This window comes from Lacerta agilis, chromosome 12 (assembly GCF_009819535.1).
Source record: "Lacerta agilis isolate rLacAgi1 chromosome 12, rLacAgi1.pri, whole genome shotgun sequence".
NCBI classification, from domain to species: domain Eukaryota; kingdom Metazoa; phylum Chordata; class Lepidosauria; order Squamata; family Lacertidae; genus Lacerta; species Lacerta agilis.
In genome coordinates, this window is record NC_046323.1 from 13,571,370 (window position 1) to 13,593,761 (window position 22,392).

Genomic DNA, 22,392 nt, shown 5'->3' on the forward strand with positions numbered 1-22,392 from the left:
AATGATTGAATCTCATGCAATGAGCACAAAGAACTTGTAGTAGTAGTAGTAGTAGTAGTAGTAGTAAGTGGTGTAAGGGATGTTAGGGGAGGGGTAGTACCTCTGGTGGGGCACACATGCTCCTTCTGGAGTAGTTTCTCCACCTTTGGTCCCCACTCTATACTCAGCACTCACCTGTGGTTCCTAGAAGCTGTCAGCATGCGACAGCGGTCACACCCCGGGAAATGGTTTTGATTGGCTGGCTAAACCAGGTGAGGGTAGCCCATGGGTCTCAAACCCTTGGTGAGTTAGGGACTTACCTACATGTGAAGACAGGCTCCTGCAGATTGAGCGGACTAGACGCAAGAGTGGGTCCAACGGTCAAGAAGGTAGTTTCTGCACATGCTGTAGAGGGAAGTGAGAGGCTTGTCAACCTGGGAAGGTAGCCCATCTAGGAGAAGGAAAACTCTGATCCTAAACCTCCTCTGCCTTGCAGAGTATCTCCCAGAGAAGAAAAGGCCGAGTAAGCCCTACACAAATCCGGGGTGGTTGGATGGTGTCTTGTCTGCCTCCCTCTGGCAGCTCCTGCAGCCAAGGTGGTGCCAAATGTATTGTTCTGCTCTCCTTTGGACCACATTAGCGAGGCCGAGAGGGGGGTCTTGTCATCTGGGCAGCCCAGGACCTCCTTTGAGGAAGGTCAGAATGAAGGGTGGGATATGGCTCAGCAGGATTCCACTCTGTTATTTTGCAAACTCACCCCACTTACCTGGGGGTATGGCCCATTGAATTCAGTAGGGCTTACATTTTATTTATTTTTTAATTTAAAACACATTTATTAAATAGTTACACTTCAGCTTTGTCCACTGCCATAATACCAAAGAACAATCACTCCAGTCCTCAATAGCGCTTACTTTTGAGTTAGTCTTGTGCTGTTAATTGCCACTTTAAACAGGATCAAGAAAATAGAGTAATAAAAAGGGTCAGAGTTATGCAAGATGGAGGGGAAGGGGGAGTATTGTTGTGAAAACCAAACAGATTGAAATGCCACTATCCAGACAATAGAATTCAGAAGTGCCAGTTGAAAGCGAACACCAAGATCCATTGGTATTAGAGGAAGCTGCTGGAAAATAAAGCCAGGAAGCAATTATTCTGGTTTAATAGAAGATGAAGTATAACTGTCTCCTCTGGACACTATAGAGTCATTGCAGTCTGACTAAATTCCATCTATTTGGTGGAGCCATATCACTAATCAGGAGGGAAGCAGTGTGACAGCTCGCTCTAATGAAGTTTGTGTCATTTTAGCAAGATAAATGGCTGTGGTTCAACCAGGCACCATTCAGTTAACTCTCCGGCTGCACAAACGGCTCTATAATGTTCTCTTCAGTGCACAAAGAGGACATAGATTTGCCACGTTCCAAACCTCAGCATCGCAGAGGGAACAAAAAGCTGTTGCCTCTCTGTCCATTTCGAATCTAACCTTTTTATAAAGCACATTTTCCGTGGCTGGCCAGTTGAATTGGTTTCTCAAGTGAAGGGAGCAATCTCTGGCAGTTAACTGCCCCCCCCCTTTTAAGGAAGCAATTGTTTTGTAACAGAACGGTCTGAAAGGATTTCCCCACCAACCCCCACTTTCCTTAAAGCAAATGTTTAGGATCAACAAGATTTAAGTGCATGCAGGTGTACTGGCAAATCTGCTTCAGTCTCAAACCTGGTCGCTAGGCACTCCCTTCTCTGAAAATGCTGAAGATCAAGGGATGATAATAAAGTGTGTTTTGCGGAGAAAGCTGACACATTGTGCAAAGGACATTTTCTCTCCAAGACATTCAGATGTATTACTGCATTGGCACAGTGTGCTTTCATCCATCTTCAGGCACAGGTGTGACTTCCAGCACCCGTATCTTAAGAATAATGCAAAAACTGCCTCGGAGGAGAATTGTTAAATGGTTGCCATCTGCTGGATTCATATTAGCATAATTAGCCATCTCCCCCTGTTTTCTTCTTCTTTTCCTTTTTTCTATCTCTCCACCCAACCCATTTTAAAGCCCAGAAGGGCAATGACAGGTAGAAAACCACACAGCCTAACAGACTCAGCTGTGATTCAGTCATAGAACTGCAGAGCTGGAAGGGACACTTGACAGTTACCTAGTCCAACCTCCTGCAATGCAGGAATTTCAATGAAAGCATCTCTGACAGGTAGCCATCCAACTTCTGCTTTAAAAACTCACAAGGAAGGAGAGTCCACCACCTCTCATGGGAGTCCATTCCACTGTTGAACAGCTCTTACCATCAGAAAGTTCTTCCTGATGTTTATTTGGCATCTCCTTTCTTGTAATTTGAATCCATTGGTTTGGGTCCTACCCTCTGGAGCCAGAGAATACAAGCTTGCTCCTCTTTCCATTGGACAGCCCTTTAGATATTTGAAGGTGGCTATTATATCTCCTCTCAGTCTGCTGTTTTGAGAGGAGCTGCTCCTCTGATTGAACCAGAAAAATCTACAGTCAAATTCAGACATTTCATACGAGTCTGTCAAATAAGCAGTATATTTGGGATCTAGGCTGGTTTTGTTGATGGTTTTTAAGTCTAATTTACTACCTCTTCTTCTTCTGAAAGTAGAAGGAAAAAAATCATCTAAATCCCATTGCTAAATCAGTTTTTAATTGATACTGCTATTCAGAAGAAATACACTAAATCAGACAAAAAGAGCATGAGCAAAAATAGCAAAGCCTGCCTCTTGTACAGCTTCCTGAATTTCTGATTTTTCTTCTTCCAGTGTTGCTATTCCCCCGCCCCGCCCCCCGGTTTTAAATTATTCAGTTTACAGCAGTTGTCAGGTGTGTGTGTGCGCGTGTCTATTTGTGTATGGATATTTATAAGGTTTGGGGTGGGGGAGGAATAACATTACTTTTCCAACCTTTTTGGCGTTATTATAAGTGCAAGGCAAGGGTTCATACCTGCACGAGAGAATGAATTCTCCCCTCTGGAATGTGCTAATAGAAATATGATAGCAGCCCAGGCCAGCTTAAAATACAATATTATAAAGAACGCCAAGTGGGAAAGGGATGGTACAAATCACATCATAGAACTGGTCTTCCATATAATCAGTTCGGAATATGGGGTTATGTTGGTAGATACTATAGATGTAGGCAGGTGAATATCAAGAGAGGGGGAAATTGTCGCAGCAACACCTGAGCCCACATTGCAGCAAATGTTCTGTTCAAGTTCAGTTAAAGAAAAGAGGGTAAAAGGTAATTAATTTTTTAAAAAAACCATTTACATTTTAGAGCTTAAAAGTTGCATGGAAATGGCAAAGTTCAACATTACCAATTCATTCAACATTCTTTAATAAGTATTGGACGAGCAATTCCATCATGTCAACACCAGAAATGGGACCCCAGTAGCAACGGAGAGGCAATGTTCCTGATCAGATGCAATGACTTTGCTCCAAAAGTGAAGTCTTGGTCATACAAAGAGGCTTTTCTGCTCTCTCTTCCTATGGCACCCCTCATAACTCTGAGGAATAACCTCTAGAACACAGTGTCATAAATGGGGGCTGTGGTGTAGGGGGTGCCAGTTTGGGAGAAGGAATTGTTAAACCTGCGACACCCACACACCCTACATGCAGAAAGGTGTTCTGCTCAGGCAAGGCACTCTTTGGATCCTTCCTAGACAATGACGCTTAAAAGGACATTGTGTTGCACACCTATAGGTGACCTGTATGATATTAAAAGAAAATGATGATGTGGGTAGTAATTTAAGTAGGTGAAGGCACAGTTCCGGGAAACCTGCTTAAGACATTTCAGCCTTTACCTTGGCCAAATAAAGGGGGAAAGGAAAAAGTCAGTTGCTTATTATTAACAATAAACTTCATATTTTTGCACATCTGAGAGGTATAGGATATGCATACCAACACATGTTGCACACCAATCACTGCCCCCAACCATTTTGCAATGATAGCTTGGTGCTGCTTCAAAATTTTTTGTTGTTGTTCAGTCGTGTCCGACTCTTCATGACCCCATGGACCAGAGCATGCCAGGCACGCCTATCTTTCACTGCCTCCCGCAGTTTGGCCAAACTCATGTTGGTAGCTTCGAGAACACTGTCCAACCATCTCGTCCTCGGTCGCCCCCTTCTCCTTGTGCCCTCCATCTTTCCCAACAGCAGGGTCTTTTCTACGGAGTCTTCTCTTCTCATGAGGTGGCCAAAGTACTGGAGCCTCAGCTTCAGGATCTGTCCTTCCAGTGAGCACTCAGGGCTGATTTCTTTAAGGATGGATAAGTTTGATCTTCTTGCAGTCCATGGGACTCTCAAGAGTCTCCTCCAGCGCCATAATTCAAAAGCATCAATTCTTCGGTGATCAGTCTTCAAAATACAATGGTACAATTAACTGGGGTTGGAGTTCCAAGCCCAAGCTAAGCAAATGGAATCTGTGGTTGGATAAATTCCTTCACATTAGCTGTGTATAGAAATAATCCCATCAATTCCCTGGTTTGAATTTTCTTCTTCTCTAGATCGAAAACATATGCTTCTGAATATGTTATACTGAATAATCCTTTAAAAAGAAACACAATTCCAGTTAAATCAGTGAAGCTGCACTGATTTACACTGAGAGTGCTATGGTGACCCATGGTGTTTTGATTTTAATAGTTTTCGTATTTAAACATCCCAAAATTAATCAAATCAGCAGCCTTCAGAGAAATCGGTAGAACTTGATATTGCAAATCATCATTTGTGACTTTTCTGTGAATCAAATATTTTCAAAAGACAGATGCAGGAAGTGTTTTTTGGGTGTGTGTGTGTGTGTATATATATATATAGTTTGGTGTATGTATGTGTATATATATATATAGAGAGAGAGAGAGGGTTTCTTTTCTATATGTAATTAGAAGAAAATAATATTTGCAGAATCTGGACTATGAATGGCTCATAAACATGGGAATAATTCACAAAACTGATTCATAGCACAGATGAATATTCAAAGGATTAATTGCCAATGAATTATTCATTTAAGATCTATCAAAGTAACATGTATTTTGAAATATTGCCATGAGCCCAGATAAACAGCCCTGTGGGGAAGTATAAATATCACATCCGCAGAGAATAATGAATTAGTCCTTACAGTGTCCAGCAAAAGATTTAAGTTCACCAGATTTAAGGTAACTCGCACACAATGTTTTATCACATGGGGCCATATTGAAAAAAACCAATGGACATTCACTCGTGGACAATTCACGTTTCCTTGGTTCTGTTGAACTTCATAACAAAATGCTGTCTTGAATCAGCTGCTGTTTTAGACCAGTATGCATAGATTATGTCACTTTGATGAAAGCGTACCAAATTATTTCCCCGCTGGCACTGACCTATACTCCACAGTCTTCCCAAACATTATATAGGGGACACCAGGTTGAGGAAAGTTGCACCACACTGTTCCAGTCACAGTGCTAGCCAGCCAGCCAGACATGGCTTCCTCCTGCTGAACCCGAGCCAACCTGAGATGTCACTGCGCATCATAGCAACAGGAAGAAGCATTCGTCTGTGAGTCACAACAGCATGTGGTTGGTTGGGTGGGTCTGCCAGTTATATTAGAATCTTCCCCGACTGAATAGGACTTATAGTATTAGAGCCCTTTCTGGGAATATCTAGAAAAGATTATTTGCAAACATAGTGGGTTTTTCTAAATGCTTCATAGTCACTGCTTTTAAGTGAAAACATTTTGCTAGTTTCCATAGCTATTTGTGTACCTAACTTTAAAAAGGTTTAAAATCTAAGCTCTCTAATTCATTGAGGAATGGCAGGAGTCTAAAACAAGGGAACATGTTCCTTTTTGTATGTATGGGCTAATTTGACTGTGAAGATGAATCTGTGCTAAGGAGAGGAAACGGGGATAAAAAGGGGTTTGAGAAATGCAGAGAGAGAAGTGATCAGAGCAGAGGGTATATTTCTGCTTGTAGTAAAATGGAAAGTTGTCTTTTTTAATATTCTTTTTTGAGTTTTACATTGATTAATTATATACATTTTCCATTCGTTCTTCAAAATATGTTAACTTATACACAAATTAAACCAAAATAAATCAATACTTATTCACACATGACTTCCTTCCATCTTATTGCGGCTTCTTACTTCTTCTTTATCTTTTTAATTGTGCTACTTTCTTTATTTCACTTCTCTTGCATAATATATGTTATCTATCTGGTATTACTTTGCAAACTTTAGTCAAAACACATCAAATATTTTGTTTGAGAACAATGTTTTTCCAGATACTATTTAAAACAGTCCCACTCCTTTTTAAACCTTTGGTTTGGTTGATTTCTAATTACTTCTATCATTTTTGCTAATTCCAAATATTCACACAAATTGATTTGTCATTCTTCTTTCGTGGGTAACCTATCCCCTTTCCCATTTTTAGCAATCAGTGTTCTTGCTGCAGTTGTAGGAGTACCCTCCTTTTATTAATTTGAGATATCAATTGTCAGCATACCCAGAAGAAAGGCTTCTGGCTTCTTCACAAATGTTTGTCTAAACTTTTTTTTTAATTCATCATAGACAATGTCCCATTTCTTTTTAATTTTGTCACAACCCCACCACATATGGTACATTGTTCCTTCCATTTGCTTACACCTCCAGCATACATGTGAGTTTGTTTTATATATTTTGGCCAATTTGCTGGGGGTCATGTACCATCTATATAGCATTTTCATAAAATTTTCCTTTATTGTGTAGCAAGCCGTGAATTTTAATTCTTTTTGCCATAATTTTTCCCAATCGTCCATCTGGGTGGAATAACCAAAGTCCTTTGACCATTTCATCATCACTTCTTTGACCTCTTCATCCTTAACCTCCCAGTCCAGCAGCAATCTGTACATTTTAGATAGTATTTTATTTTTGTTTCGTAATAATTTTTTTCCAACTTTGATATTTCTGTCTCAAACTCAATTTTCTTATCTGCTTTGAAAACTGTGATGGCCTGGGAGTCAGACTCTGATGCTGAACCTGAGGGATCCCAGCCTGCACAGGATTCCCCGCCTCCAGAACCAGCTGAGCCGGGGCCAGGGCTTGAGCCTGAAGGATCCCCACCTGTGCTGGATCCCCAGGTGCAGGCATCAGCAGAGTCTGCTCTGGCTCCTGATGGGAGGGAGGACCCATTGCCTGCAGGTGCTCCACTCCCAGCCTCTTCAGAGGAAGCTGAGGCATCCCCTGGGTCCAGTAACCCACCCCTCTCCTGAGCTACAGAGGCTCAGGGCAGAGAGGCGAAGGGAGTTAAGTGTCTGCAGGAGGAGTGCTCGCCTCCAGGCCCGGAGGAGAGGCGAGTCTCCAGAGGATCGGGGCGGCCCTAAGCATAGGGCCAGATAAAAGCCAGCCAGACCCAGCCCAAGTTGCGTGAGCAACATAGTTGCAAGCGTGTGCTCAACCTGCAACCTTGTGCCTGAACCTGCCTTGGACCTTGACCTGCTCCCTGCCTCGCTCCCCGCCGGACTGACCTCCTTTGGACCCCTAGACCCAGGACTGGACTTGGACCTCGCTTCATGGACAAACCCTTGGGGCCAGCACAGTTTGCTCACGCCACACCCGCACTCCCCCTTCGCTGGGGTGCGTTCGGGAGGAACTAATAGCCATGGCTGACCAGGCGGCTGCGCTGGTGGCATTGGCCCAGGAGAACCAGGCCTTGACCCACACCGTGCAGCAGCTAAGCAATGTGGTTACGGCGCTTCAGCAGCGTTTGGATGCCTTACCGGCTCCTGGGGCCGCCGCCCCAGCTCCTGGCAAGTACCCCGTGGCCCTGCCAGAGAAATTTGATGGGTCCCCAGCCAGCTTTCCCATGTTTCTCGCCCAGGCCAAGCTGTATATTCAGGGGCGAGCTCGGGATTTCCCCGACGACCGCACCAAGGTGCACTTCCTGATCAGCTTGCTGAAGGACCAGGCGGCCAAGTGGGCGTTGCCGCTGCTCCGGCAAGACTCCCCCTTGCTGACAGACTATACGGGGTTTTGCAATCTTCTGGAAACCACGTTTGCCAACCCTCAGAAGGGGAGTCAAGCCAATCGGGCAATTCGGCGGTTGAAACAGGGCAAGTCCACAGTGGCCATCTACGCCACAGAATTTCGGCTGCTGGCGCAGGACTTGACCTGGAACGACTCTGCACTGCGGGACCAGTATCTCGAGGGACTTTCAGACGAGGTACTGGATCAGCTGGCCACGTTGGATCGCCTTGCCACACTGGATGCCCTCATCCAACGGAGTCTGCAGATAGATGATCGGTTGGAGGACCGTCGCCAGGCCCGGGGCCGCCGGCACTCCGGGCTCCCAGCGCCGGTGCTTCCCTGCAGTTCCGTGGCCAGAGCTGAGTCATTGGAGGAGCCGATGCAGCTCGGGGCAGCGCGGCCTCGCCTCTCCCCCTCGGAAAAGACTCGGCGTCGGGAGGGGAACCTGTGTCTCTACTGCGGTGGGAGTGGACACTACGCCCGAACCTGCCCTGAGAAACGCCAGCCGCAGGTGACACGGCCAACCCCAGTAGCCGATGGCCCAGGCTACCTGGGGCCCCAAGCATCGCATGATGGGCCCTCACCAGTGGAATTGCAACACCTCATGATACCGGTGCGTCTATACCCCCCGGTGGGCCCTGGATTCTCACCCACGCTCTGGTGGATTCGGGGGCAACCCGCTCCTATATGGACTCTGCCTTCGCCACTCAGCATCAGGTGCCGCTTCAGAACAAGCCGGAACCAGTACAGGTGGAGGCAATTGACGGACGGCTCCTACGCTCGGGCGCGGTTACTCGGGAGACCCAGCCCTTGGTCCTGTGCTACCAGCAGCACCGGGAGGTGCGAACCCTGGACATTGCCACCATGCCCCGGTTTCCCCTGGTGCTTGGGATGGACTGGCTGGAGTTGCACAATGTTCAGATCGACTGGGTCAATCGGACTGTACGCTTCCCAGACCCGGGTTCCCATGCTCAGTCCGAGTTAGTAGCAGCTGCCCCCATGGGGCAGGCTGTGTCAACGCTCCCTGCCGTGTACCAGGACTATTTAGACGTGTTCGAGGAACAGGGAGCAGACCAGCTGCCACCTCATCGGTCCTTCGACTGCGGCATAGACCTCCAGCCTGGGGCCCCTGCCTGTAAGCCGCCTATATTCTCTTTCGGAGCCAGAGCGTGAAGCCTTGCAGGACTTCCTTCGCAAGAACCTGGAACGCGGGTTCATTAGGCCCTCTACCTCACCCACTGCCGCTCCTGTACTCTTCGTTAAGAAGAAGTGTGGGGAGCTTCGTCTCTGCCATGACTACCGGGCCCTGAACAAGATCACCATCCCAGACCGGTACCCTTGCCCCTTATTGCAGAATTGCTGGAGCGGGTGCAGGGGGCGCAGATGTTCACCAAACTGGACCTCCGAGGGGCCTACAACTTGATTCGGATCCGTGCCGGGGACGAGTGGAAGACGGCATTCGGGACCCGGTATGGGCAGTTTGAATACCTGGTTATGCCGTTCGGATTATGCAACGCACCCGCCGTGTTTCAACGGTACATCAACCACGTGTTCCAGGACTTGCTAGACAAATACGTGGTGGTGTACCTAGATGATATTCTGATTTATTCCCGTGACCCAGCCCGTCACGAGAGTCATGTTCGGTCCGTGTTGCAGCGCTTGCGGGAGCACCGCCTGTATGCCAAGCTCAGCAAGTGCGAGTTCCACCAGCGGTCAGTGGACTTCCTTGGACACCGACTCTCCCCTGACGGGGTGCAGATGGACCCTGGGAAGGTGGCTGCGGTTCGAGAGTGGGCAGCGCCCCGGAACCGCAAGGACTTACAGCGGTTCCTAGGGTTCGCCAACTATTACCGGACCTTCATTGCAGATTATGCTCATCGCACCACCCCATTAACCCGACTGCTGCGCCCCAAGACACCCTTCTCCTGGGATGAGGAGGCTGAAGTGGCATTTCAGGGGTTGAAAGCCTGTTTCCAGAGGGCGCCGATTTTACAGCATCCTGATCCCTCTCGTCCCTTCGTGGTGGAGACTGATGCCTCCAGTACGGCTCTCGGTGCCATCCTGTCTCAGCAACACGGACCCGATGCGCCGCTGTTACCCTGCGCCTACTACTCCCGGCAGCTCCTTCCGGCGGAGCGTAACTATACCGTGTGGGAGCGGGAACTACTGGCCATCAAGGTGGCCTTTGAGGTCTGGCGCCATCATCTTGAGGGGGACGACACCCGGTGGAAGTGAGAACGGACCACCGGAATCTGGAGTACCCCCCCCCCCCCCCCCCCCCCCCCCAAAAAAAAAAAAAGACCTCCAGACCACCCGCAAGTTGAACCAAAGGCAGATCCGGTGGGCGCTGTTTTTCTCCGGTTCCAGTTCCGGATCCGCTACATCCCTAGCTCCCAAAACCGGAAAGCGGATGCCCTGTCCCGGAAACCCGAGGACGTCGCAGACACTGTACAGCAGGCAGTACCGACGACTATCTTACCACCAGCCACATTCCTGGCCACTCAGGAGGCCAAGCCACTGCAGGCTCGGGTGCGAGAACAGCAACGGGTCGACGCTTGGGCTCAGGAACGGCTCCGGGAACTGTCTGACGGGTCATGCCCTCGATATCCAGGGCTGGCCCTGCACCAGGGCCTACTGCTGCACCAGGGTCGTCTATACATCCCACCAGGACCATTGCGGGCTGAGGTTCTCCAGATGTCCCACGATGCCCCAGCAGCAGGGCACTTTGGGCGGTACCGGACCACTCATCTGGTAAGCCGGGAGTTCTGGTGGCCCCGCCTGAAGGCTGATGTGGCACGCTATGTTGCTGGTTGCGATGTCTGCCGGCGGGCCAAGGGTCCTACTGGGCGACCCCCCGGTCTGCTCCAGCCATTACCAGTCCCACCACGTCCCTGGCACACGGTCTCACTGGACTTTGTGGTAGACTTGCCCCCATCTCGTCACTGTACCTGCCTCCTGGTTTTCACGGACCATTTCACTAAGATGGTGCACTGTGCCCCCTGCCCGTCCATACCCACAGCTAAGGAGACGGCTCAACTGTACATGCAGCACATCTTCCGCCTGCATGGCCTTCCCGCGTGTGGTTTCTGACCGCGGCGTCCAGTTCACATCCCACTTCTGGCGAGCCCTGCACCAGACCCTTGGGACGGAGGTCTGTCTATCTTCGGCCCACCACCCGCAGACCGATGGCCAGACGGAACGGGCAAATGCGGTGCTGGAGCAGTACCTCCGGTGTTACTGCAGCTTCCAGCAGGATGACTGGGTCGATCACTTGCCATTGGCGGAGTTCGCCTACAACAATGCAGTGAACGCCTCCACCCAGCAGACCCCGTTCCAGGCCTCCTATGGCTACCATCCACGTTTGTTCCCGGACGTGCTGCCAGCTTCCGCGGTCCCCGCAGTGACAGACTGGCTTCAGGAGCTTCAGTCCCAGCAACAATTATTGATGGAGCAACTGCGCCAGGCCAAGGACGCATACAAGGCCCAAGCTGACCGACATCGTCAGGAGGGGCCAGAACTCCATGTTGGCGATCGGGTGTGGCTCTCTACCCGTCACCTGCATCCTTCTCGGCCCTCACGAAAGCTGGATGCACGGTTTGCCGGCCCATTCACCATCACTGCGCAGGTGTCACCGGTGGCGTTTCGCCTCCAGTTACCTCCATCACTCAAGGTTCACCCAGTATTCCACCGGTCCCTACTTAGTCCAGTCGCCCCGCCCGACGAGTTCCACCCAGACAATCCACGACCGCAGCCAGTTTTGGTTGAGGGGGAGCCTGAGTACGAGGTGGAGCGCATTCTCAACTCACGATACCGCAGGGGAAGCTCCAATACCTCATCGACTGGAAGGGGTATGGGCCTGAGGATCGTTCATGGGTACCAGTGGAAAACGTCCACGCACCTGCCTGCCTCCGTGATTTCCATGCAGCTTACCCCAAGCCTGGTCCGGCCCCTCAGTTGAGGGGGAGGCCTGGGAGGGGGGATGGTGTGATGGCCTGGGAGTCAGACTCTGATGCTGAACCTGAGGGATCCCAGCCTGCACAGGATTCCCCGCCTCCAGAACCAGCTGAGCCGGGGCCAGGGCTTGAGCCTGAAGGATCCCCACCTGTGCTGGATCCCCAGGTGCAGGCATCAGCAGAGTCTGCTCTGGCTCCTGATGGGAGGGAGGACCCATTGCCTGCAGGTGCTCCACTCCCAGCCTCTTCAGAGGAAGCTGAGGCATCCCCTGGGTCCAGTAACCCACCAGCCTCTCCTGAGCTACAGAGGCTCAGGGCAGAGAGGCGAAGGGAGTTAAGTGTCTGCAGGAGGAGTGCTCGCCTCCAGGCCCGGAGGAGAGGCGAGTCTCCAGAGGATCGGGGCGGCCCTAAGCATAGGGCCAGATAAAAGCCAGCCAGACCCAGCCCAAGTTGCGTGAGCAACATAGTTGCAAGCGTGTGCTCAACCTGCAACCTTGTGCCTGAACCTGCCTTGGACCTTGACCTGCTCCCTGCCTCGCTCCCCGCCGGACTGACCTCCTTTGGACCCCTAGACCCAGGACTGGACTTGGACCTCGCTTCATGGACAAACCCTTGGGGCCAGCACAGTAACATTGTTTAGTTGGTGGTATTGTAACCAATCTGTAAAATAATGTTTGATTTCTTAAAAAAATTTTTTAGCTTGAGTTGCTTTTGATCTTCCCCTAGAATTTCTTTGTAAGTTACCCAGTTTTGTTTCCATATTCTTCCTTTTTACTGAAATGGCCTCTAGAAGTGATAGCCACCAGGGTGTCTTTGGTTCCAGCAAATTTTTATACCTGTCCTATACTATATATAATGATTTCCAAATTATATGACTTAGAAAGCCTTTATGAACTTTTACTTTTTCATAGCCTAAGTAGGCGTGCCACCCAAATCTGTTGTCTCATCCTTCCATGTCCTATATATTAGTATTTTGCAGAGTCATCCATTCTTTTAACCAACAAAGGCATGAGGCCTCATAATAGAGCATTAGATCTGGTAGTGCAAAACCCCCTCTTTCCTTAATATCCATTAGTAATTTATATTTAATTCAGGGTTTCTTCCCTTGCCAAATAAATTTCAATAGCTCCTTCTGCCAATCCCTAAAACATCCAGTACCTCCCCCAACTGGGATCATCTGAAATAGAAACAACATTTTTGGGAGCACATTCATCTTAATTGTTGAGATTCTCCCCCAAAGCGAAGGTTTAATCTGTTCCAAATTTCCAAATCTTTTTTGATCTCTTTCCATATCTTATTATAGTTATCATTGAATAAATTGATAGAAAGTTGCTGATTCTCTAATAGGGCATAATGAAATTATGCAATTCTGATTGCGTATTGATTTCCAGTGCACTCGTAGCAGTGTTGCCTGTTGCTGTTCAAATGTGCTGGGACATTTGCATACCTGTTTCCCTTCCATCTAAGGCCCTGCAGTGGTCCTTTGCAACCAGTTGTGCCAGGAAAGCAATTTCGCCCCAGTTTAGTTCTTTATTTAAAGCCTTTATTTAAACAAAGCAGTGCCCAGAGTGGCTTAGACTAAATGATATAACACCCAGGAAACAGAGATGGACGTTGTTGGACTGCAGCTTCCATCATCCCTAGCTAGCAGGCCCAGTAGTCAGGGGTGATGGGAGTTGTAGTCCAACAACAGCTGGAGACCCAAGATTGAGAAACACTGTCTCATTATGACCCCCTGGGATGCATACTGTTCAGGTTGCCTGGTGGAATAGCTGCTGCTTAGAAGACAGTTGAAGGACAGCCAAGAGGAGGGCAGTAGAATAGCCCTGCTTCTTTTCTCTCCTTCTGCTGCCTTTTTTGGTTTCCCCTCCTTAACCTTTGGGCAATGCCATGTTAAAAATTTGAGAGTAGATAGAGACCCTTCTCCGGGTCTCTTCTTAACAGTTACATCTATGAGTTGGGGCAGCTTTAGGCCCACCTTGCTTCTAATCTACACAACTTGTAATTGCACTTGTATGAACCTTAAGGCACCATTTCATGCACTACCTGGCATTTTAAACATTGCAGCTACTGAAATACCGGTATGTATCGGAACTGCCAAAAACCTTTTGTAGGACAACTACATTTTTTCTAGTATAGCTAGCCCAAAGGGACAAATATGAGAACGGAAATGTTACAGTCATGTTCCTATATTTTGTCCCTGAAATGTTGGAGGGTATGGAGGCTAAACAGCTTGGGACCAGGCTACCTGAAAGACTACCGTCTTCTGTACAAGCCTGCCCAGGCACTGGAATCTGCCAGAAAGACCCTTCTGTCTTGTCCTGCCAACATCTTGTGCAAATTTGGTGGAAACTCCAGAAAGGGCCTTCTTGGTGGCTGCACCCAGACTTTGAAGCTCCGCACAGAGAGATGCTCATCTAGATCTCTCCTTGGTGGCCTTTTCCAGCAGCAGACAAATCCCTTTCTATTTAAATAGGTGTTTGCTCTGCTGAGCTGCTTTGCTCTTCTCTCCCATTTTGTTTTTTTAATCTAAGGGTAGCAGCCAACCAAGTCATTCAGACCCATTCCTGCATTGCAGGGGGTAGGACCAGATGACCCTTGGGGTCCCTTCCAACTCTACATTTCTATTAAAAACCCATTGAGTTCAGTGGGCCTGCTGCGAGTCTGACTAAGACATCACCCTATAATTTTAACGGCCTGCTGTTCTTACATTTAATCAACTCTTTTCTGATTATACAGTTTTATTTGCTTCCGGTTTTATTGTTTTTATCCACCTTTGGCTTTTTATTTATTATTGGAAAGGTGATGTATAAATGTACAAGAAAGAGATGTATGTTTTCAGTGATTCCACCCCACTTTGGCCATAAATTCAAAGTGGCTCTGTTTTCATACGGTTGTTGTTTTTCCTGCAGCAAAACAAAACCTTGTCATCGTGAGCACACAGTGTGGCTGGTGTGCTTGCTGAATTGTATCTTTAGGAAATTAAACTGATCAAATTGCCTTTTACTGAGGATACTGTTTTGGAAATTTGTCATCCCCTTTCATAGCAGAGACAACCTCTATAAATTGCAAACTGAATGGCGTCCGAGTGCTTTCTATCCCTAAGTAGAGACAGCTGGTAACACAGTTTATAAGCAATTGGTGTCCAAAAGACAGTCATTTGTGTCTCCCCCCCCACTCCATAGACAATTTGCCCCAATATACCAACTGATTATGTGAAATACAGTATAGCTATTAACCAATAGAGCTGAATGTTTCCGTTGCCTAGTAACGTAACTCAATTGGAAAAAAAGGAAATAAAAATAGAAACAGACCTGCTCAGTGCCAAGCAAAAATATTCCAACTTGCAGCAGTGAAGCCTGGATTTGAATTTATTTTTAAAGTATAGCTAAGCCAAACATATCAAGCAGGCAAACAGCACCCCTTTCTTCTCTTTATCTGGCAAAATAGACATTCAGGGCATGGAGGGATATTCATATAATCTGAGAGTTTGTATATCAGTGTAACTAGTGAGGGAATAAAGGCTTAATGGAGAACAAATATTTTCAGAATGAATTTGGTTGAACTTCCAGAGGATCCTTTAACCACATTACCATCAACAGGGGGAATAGCTTCAGCATCTGTAACTCAAGTGTAATTTTTTTAAAGCCAATTTTCTTGAGCAGATTAAAAAACAACGACCCCACACAAAGTATACTTAAATATTATTGCACTTATCACAGACCTAGCCTACCATAAGGTACAGTGTTTGAGCTTCATAAAAGGCAGGAAATGGTTAGACATTTAATTTATTACGATTGTACTAGTTTGCCAGGGAGGGAAGAGGCACTTGCGCAATTTTCTGCCTCAGGTGCCAAATAGATTGCGAGGCTTGGATACTAAGCACCTGGGGCAGGGGGGGGGGGGGGTAGCAAGCATAATGTCTTCAGCTAACCCTGAGGCACAGGGTGATTCGGAGCTGCATTTTAAGTACATGGCCGCACTGTAAATCTAATTACTCGACATCCTACCTGTAACACCATCTCCCATCTAGAATTCTGCATGTGCTCTAGGCATGGGCATCCACAGGAAAAAAATTTTTTTTGGGGGGGGGAGTAAAAAATAAGTGGGGAGCAGGCTAGTTTCTCACCCAAAAATGAGAAGGGTTTATTGTCTGTACATGTTGCCTCATATCTCAGGTTTTACAAATGCTAGTAACGGTTGTTTTTTTTTAAAGGAAGGCGGGAATCAGAGGTTTATCATTTAGCTGGGCGGGGGGCAACTGCCTCCCCCCAGTGGCACTAGGGTTTAATGCTGCTCACGCATGAGCAGGTTCCTTCATTCACTCGAATGGAGAAGCCAGCTCCATATGCACATCCCTTTCAACATGAAGTTACTTTATTTATTTTATTAGATTTATATACTGCCCTCCATCAAAAGATCTCTGGGAGTTCAACAGATGAAAACACAAATAAGTAGCTAAAACAAAAACAACAAAACAATAGCAACACATTTAAAAGGCTTAGAATATTAATCAGCCAAAGGCCTGGTTGAAGAGGAACATTTTGCCTGGTGCCTAAAAATATATAATGACGCTCAGTCAGTAAAGCATGAGACTCTTAATCTCAGGGTCGTGGGTTCAAGTCCATGTTGTTGGACGAAGGATTCCTGCATTGCAGGGGGTTGGACTAAATTATCCGTGTGGTCCCTTCCAACTCTATGATTCTAAGGTGGCAGACGAACATCCTTAGGGACAGAATTCCACAAACAGGGAGCCACTACAGAAAAGGCCCGTTCTCGTGTTGACCCCTCCACTGAAACAAAATACCTTACAACTTGTATATGGAAAGACTTTACCTTCCCTCTTCCATACCTCCATCTTTTATGGACTACTGCGGAAACGGTGTGCTTATTAAGGAGATTCCTTTGGATCAAAAAAGTGGGTGGCTTTTGGTCATGTGTAACATCTGACACATGATCACAATAAATCGAGATGGGAGGGAATTTCTCCCCAGGTCAAATGTGTGGCTTGGCTTGCTTGATATTTGATGAACTGTTGATGGCACCCTACTTTCCGATAGCGGCGCACTGAGGTATAAATTTTGTGGCTTCAAACTTCTGCGTAAGCCTTAGCAGCAAGCATGGCTGTTATTGTGCAAAATGATGTCGCACATAAGCTGAACATGTATGTACAGTTCAACAACTGGCCATCAAAGGCCACAAAAAGAGGTCTCTGCTCCAAAGGTGGTAAAATTGGAAATGGGGAACGCAACAGTAGAGGGAACAATGGATGGCAGTGACAGCAATGGATGATAATGAGAAAATCACAATGACATTTGTGTGATTGCAGTCAGGTCATGGATGGAGAGTAAAGCCAAAAGCCTTTGAAAGGGGAGAGGAGAGGTGCCACCATATAAACATTCAGAGAAGGAGTTATAGGTGTAGAAAATGGCAGAGGGAGAATGGGTTTGGTGCCTGGCTTAATGTCTGAACCAGCCCGTGGACTGAAATGTGTTTATAGCCAGAAATCTGATAGGAAGCACTGTAGTATGAAATGTATGTCTTATGCTGGCATCCATGTTGCATAGAAGATGTGGTTCAAATGGGACAAGGCTGTTGGAAACAAAAATGGTATGAATGATTACTAACAGTGACTTTTTTAAAAAATTCCAAATTTCAGAATATCTGAATTCTCTTAAAACAGCAGTGACTCAAATAGGCTGCAGGATCCACCTTTTCACTCAGAAAAAGAGACAGATTGTTTTAGCATCATTTGACCAAGGCAGGAAAATATAAAACAATTCCTTTTACAGGATGCCTGAAGTTCCCAGGCCTATGACATTATAGTCTAAAACTTTACTGATACGTCAGCGGCTGCGATCCATAAGCCACTTATGCTGCCATTTACCCATTCTTCTTATTGGCTCAATAATGTCTTCTAGGAAGGATTCCACTCTTGAGTTGAAGATGAGCAAGCAATGGAAGATTTGCATTCCTGAAATGGCTTCATGTGTGTTAGGTTCTGCAGAAGGTGCGGCAAAATTTCCGAAGCTTTACGTTTAGATTATCTACTAGAATACATTTTCTGTTTCCAACCCAGCTTGTGGAAATTTTGGGTGTGAGACTATTTTTTAGGCAGGGTCTCTTCAAGCTTTTCCCCAGTGGTTTTGAGAAGCAGTATGTTGTGATAGTGATATAGTTGTACTCTCAAAGATGACAGGATTATTTCACTGTTGGAGAATGAACTGAGGGACGAACAGGTAACGGACTATTATTTCCTTCTCTTGCACAGATAGATATTTCAACTGTGCAGAACCTACTCCACGCAGTGCCTCCACCCTATATTCCCCAGTTTTTCACTTTCCTTTCAGATTCTTTAGCTGCATTCTCAAAAATTAGTATGCACCCTTAGGCAAAATGTTTTGGTCTATTGGATAATACAATTCTGCCACTAAAAATTGTTGGATTGTTTTGTTTGTTTTGAAGCATCCCTGTTATAAATGAAGCTATTACTGTTGTCCAACAAAACATACAATTGATGGTATGGGGAGGGAGGGGGGGAGGGGGAGAGGAGAGAGGAGAGAGAGAGAGAGAGAGAGAGAGAGAGAGAGGCACCTTCATCTAATGCTGAAAAGAAATTGGGCCAAATCCAAGGGAAAAATCCCATTAGAAGACAGTTTAATTGCCTTTTGCAGTTGCAGTAAAGATAAATATAGTCAGCCGAAGCTATTTTGAGGCCACGTGATATGGTCTAGCTGTCAATAGAGCAAAATGTGCCCAGATGAAGAATGAATTCATACTAGTAGTTTGTGTTTAGTATTTAAATAAGTGCAATACAATTTTGGCTCTGGTTTTTTCCTGTTTAATCTATTGTTAATTGCATTATGCCATGAATCTGCTTGCCATTGATCTGCCTCTTTTGCGACATATATGTACTCAGTTTTTTTTATAAGCTCCCCCCCCCCCAACTAATTCATGCTATGGCTGAACTTGATGTGCCATTCTGAATATCAGGCCAGTAGCAACACAAAGCATTCCTCTACAGTGTTTTGCACTGGTTTACTGTTAAAACTTGGGCAGCCTCAATAACCAACACCCTGTTTACATATTAGGGAGCCAGATTTCAGCAGGGACTCCCAACATAAGCCTCCTGTTGCCCATCTCCCGCTGATCTCTTCCTCTGTTCACTGAAAGCCCTGCACCAGCAATTTCAAAACAGATGGTGGAACTGATTTAAAGAAGCCCAACTGAGCAAGCTCCAGCACTGAGGGCAGCAATCCTGGGCAAAATCTTTCCGCAGAGCAAGTCCCGGTGAAATCGGTAGAACTTAACTTCAAAGGAAACATGCATAGGGTTTTCTTTAAGGGTCCATTATTGCCATGTAGGGAGTTAAACTTGCATTCTTCTTTTTTTAAACGATGAATGAATGAATAGAATTTGACCTGTGACGATGCACATGACATAATTCCCTGCCCCCTGCAGCAGCTTCCATGTCAAGGTAAAGAGACAAAAGGGCAATTGTATGCACATACCAACGTGGTTGTATTTCAAACAACAACGCAGCCATCCTGCTTGTCTCCCTGTGGTTAGAGGAAGGGATGAAACAATGGTTTTTAATGAACCCTGTTCTGTGTGATGAGTCAATAGTGCCGCGAAGAGGTAAAAGCACCACTCGATGCCATCTGATCATGCATCTGTTCTTCAACTGGAAAGGAAATGTCAGTGAGGGGGGAGAGAGGGGGGAAATTGCTGACATAGCCACAGATGACAATGTCAGCATGGAGTAGAAACGGCAGGGGAATGAAGATGTTGCTGCAGTTAGCTTACACAAAAAGACTTCTGAGCATAGAGTTGCGTGCAACACACAACAGAGTGAAACAAAATAAAAAATAAAAAAAATCCTCCCAGTAGCACCTTAAAGACTAACTAAGTTTGTTCTTGGTATGAGCTTTCGTGTGCATGCTCATACCAAGAACCAAGAACAAACTTAGTTGGTCTTTAAGGTGCTACTGGAAGGATTTTTTTTATTTTTTATTTTGTTTCGACTACGGCAGACCAACACGGCTACATACCTGTGACAACAGAGTGAGTCAGGGATTTCTTATGAGCACGGGAGTTCTAACGTTCACACTGTCTAATGTTCACACTGTCGTCCCTGCACACAACACACCGGGCATGCACACCGGAGGGCATGTGGGGCTGGATCAGAAAGACGGAGACCGAAACCGAACAACTTGCACGTGTTATTTCTTCACAGGCTTTTATGGTGCCATTTTTAAATCCATCACAATGCCTATAGACCCCCACGAGTGCTATTTTTCTAGAAAAACAGGTGCCGGAACTCACCATGAACACCTCCCTTGTTCTCTTATAATGGCAATGGCGTCCACCTGAGAGGTACCGGAACAGAGTTCCTGTGAGTTCCGGCTGGAAAAAAGCCCTGCTTTAAAAAAAAAATTAAACCAACACATGAGGTGCTTCTATTCACCTAGGTCAGGGGTCAGCAACCTTCGGCTCTCCAGATGTTTCGGACTACAATTCCCATCATCCCTGACCACTGGTCCTGTTAGCTAGGGATCATGGGAGTTGTAGGCCAAAACATCTGGAGAGCCGAAGGTTGCCTATGCCTGACCTAGGTGAAAAGCAAGCAATTTAATGTGACTACAAAATACAAAAGAGGATTGATAGAGAAAGGAGAGTAAGTGGGCTTACAGGGGGGAGGAAAACAGGCAAGGTATACAATATTCTGAAATGAGCTTTACCTTTCTCTATTGAATTTATATCCTCTAAGGCAGTGTTCCCCAACCTTGGGCCTCCAGCTGTTTTTGGACTACAGCTCCCATCATCCCTAGCTAGCAAGGCCAGTGGTCAGGGATGATGGGAGTTGTAGGCGAAAATCAGCTGGAGGCCCAAGGTTGGGGAACACTGCTCTAAGGAACCCCAGCCAGCAATGCATGGTTATCTTCTTCTCCAATTTATTCTCAAAACAACCCTGAGAGGTAGGTAAGGCTGAGAAATAGTGACTGGCCCAAGATCACCCAGTGAGCTTTATGTCTGAGTGGGAATTTGAAGCTAAGTCTCCGCAGTCCCAGTCCAGTGCTCTCATCACTACACCATACTGCCTCATGTATATCATATCAGGTGCCATGTCTTAAAACAGTGATAGACAGGCTACACCTTGCATAGTATACCATATACTGCTGCCATGAGTGCTGGCACGAAGGCCGCTCCCTGCTGCAAGGCCCATTTCCACCTGGCCTAAGGGGCGGGATCCAGACTCACCCTGAACAGTTAAAAGAGGCTCCTGAGAGGCCACCGGGACATTGCTGGAACAACTCTTGGTTTGCAGCAACTGGCTAAAATGTTTTAAAATGTTTTAAATGGTTCTAATTTTGGTACCTCTGTTTTTTGTCTGCTTGGTGTCGGTTAAATGTTTAGTTGGAGTTGGTGATTATTTTAATTTGGGTATAACTGTAAACTGTTTATTGTTGTTGATTTCTGTTGATTTGTTTGTTGTTTGTTTGTTTGTTGCTCATATCGATATTTTGTTTTTTGTTTTTAATATTTGATGTTTTGTTGTGTTTTTTATATATTGTAAGCCCAGAGTGGTTGGGGAAACCCAGCCAGATGGGCGGGATATAAATTTATATATACAGTATATATAAATAATATTATTACCGGTATTATAAGTTGTCAATCCGTGATCTCAGGGCCCGGGGTATGGTTTGAACAACATATGGAGCCACAAACCTGCTGAAGCTAAGCAGATCTGGGTATGATCAGTGCCCAGCTGGCAGACCAGCTGGGGACTCCTGTGACTGCCACCCTGAGCTCCATGAGAGAAAGGCGGGATTTAAACATGACATAAATGAGACAGAATGCTTTCTTTCTTTCTTTCTTTCTTTCTTTCTTTCTTTCTTTCTTTTAGATTTTGAAGCCATAGAGACAAAATCATTTTTTTATTAAATGAAGAAAGTTTACACTGGTGGTGCTTATATAGAGCATGCTTAGCTTCCACAGGTTGTTGGCATCCAATAAAATACTGGGGGCTGGGCTCAGCCCCTAGGAGCTGGCTCCTATGTTGGCATCTGTCTGTCATGTGAGACAATGGAGTGTGCCTCTGGGAGCGAGGTCAAACTACTGTACTAGAGAATCATGTTACAGGTGGGTAGCTATGTTGGTCTGGCATAGTCGAAACAAAATAGAAAATTCTTTCCAGTAGCACCTTAGAGACCAACTGAGTTTGTTCTTGGTATGAGCTTTCTATTTTGTTTAGAGAATCATGGTGTCTGCTGTGGCTGCAGAGACTGGAAACTCTTAACTGCTGCCTCCCGCATTGTTTTTGCTGCGTTAGCAGCACTGAAGTGACCTCCCCGGGGTGCAAGCCTGGGCAGTGTGTATGGAGGTCCTGGGCTGCCCAGGCGACAATACCTTGGCCTCACTGATGTGGTCCCAAGGAAAGCCGAGCAGTACGTTTGGCACCAGTTTGGCTGCAGGAGTTGCCTGA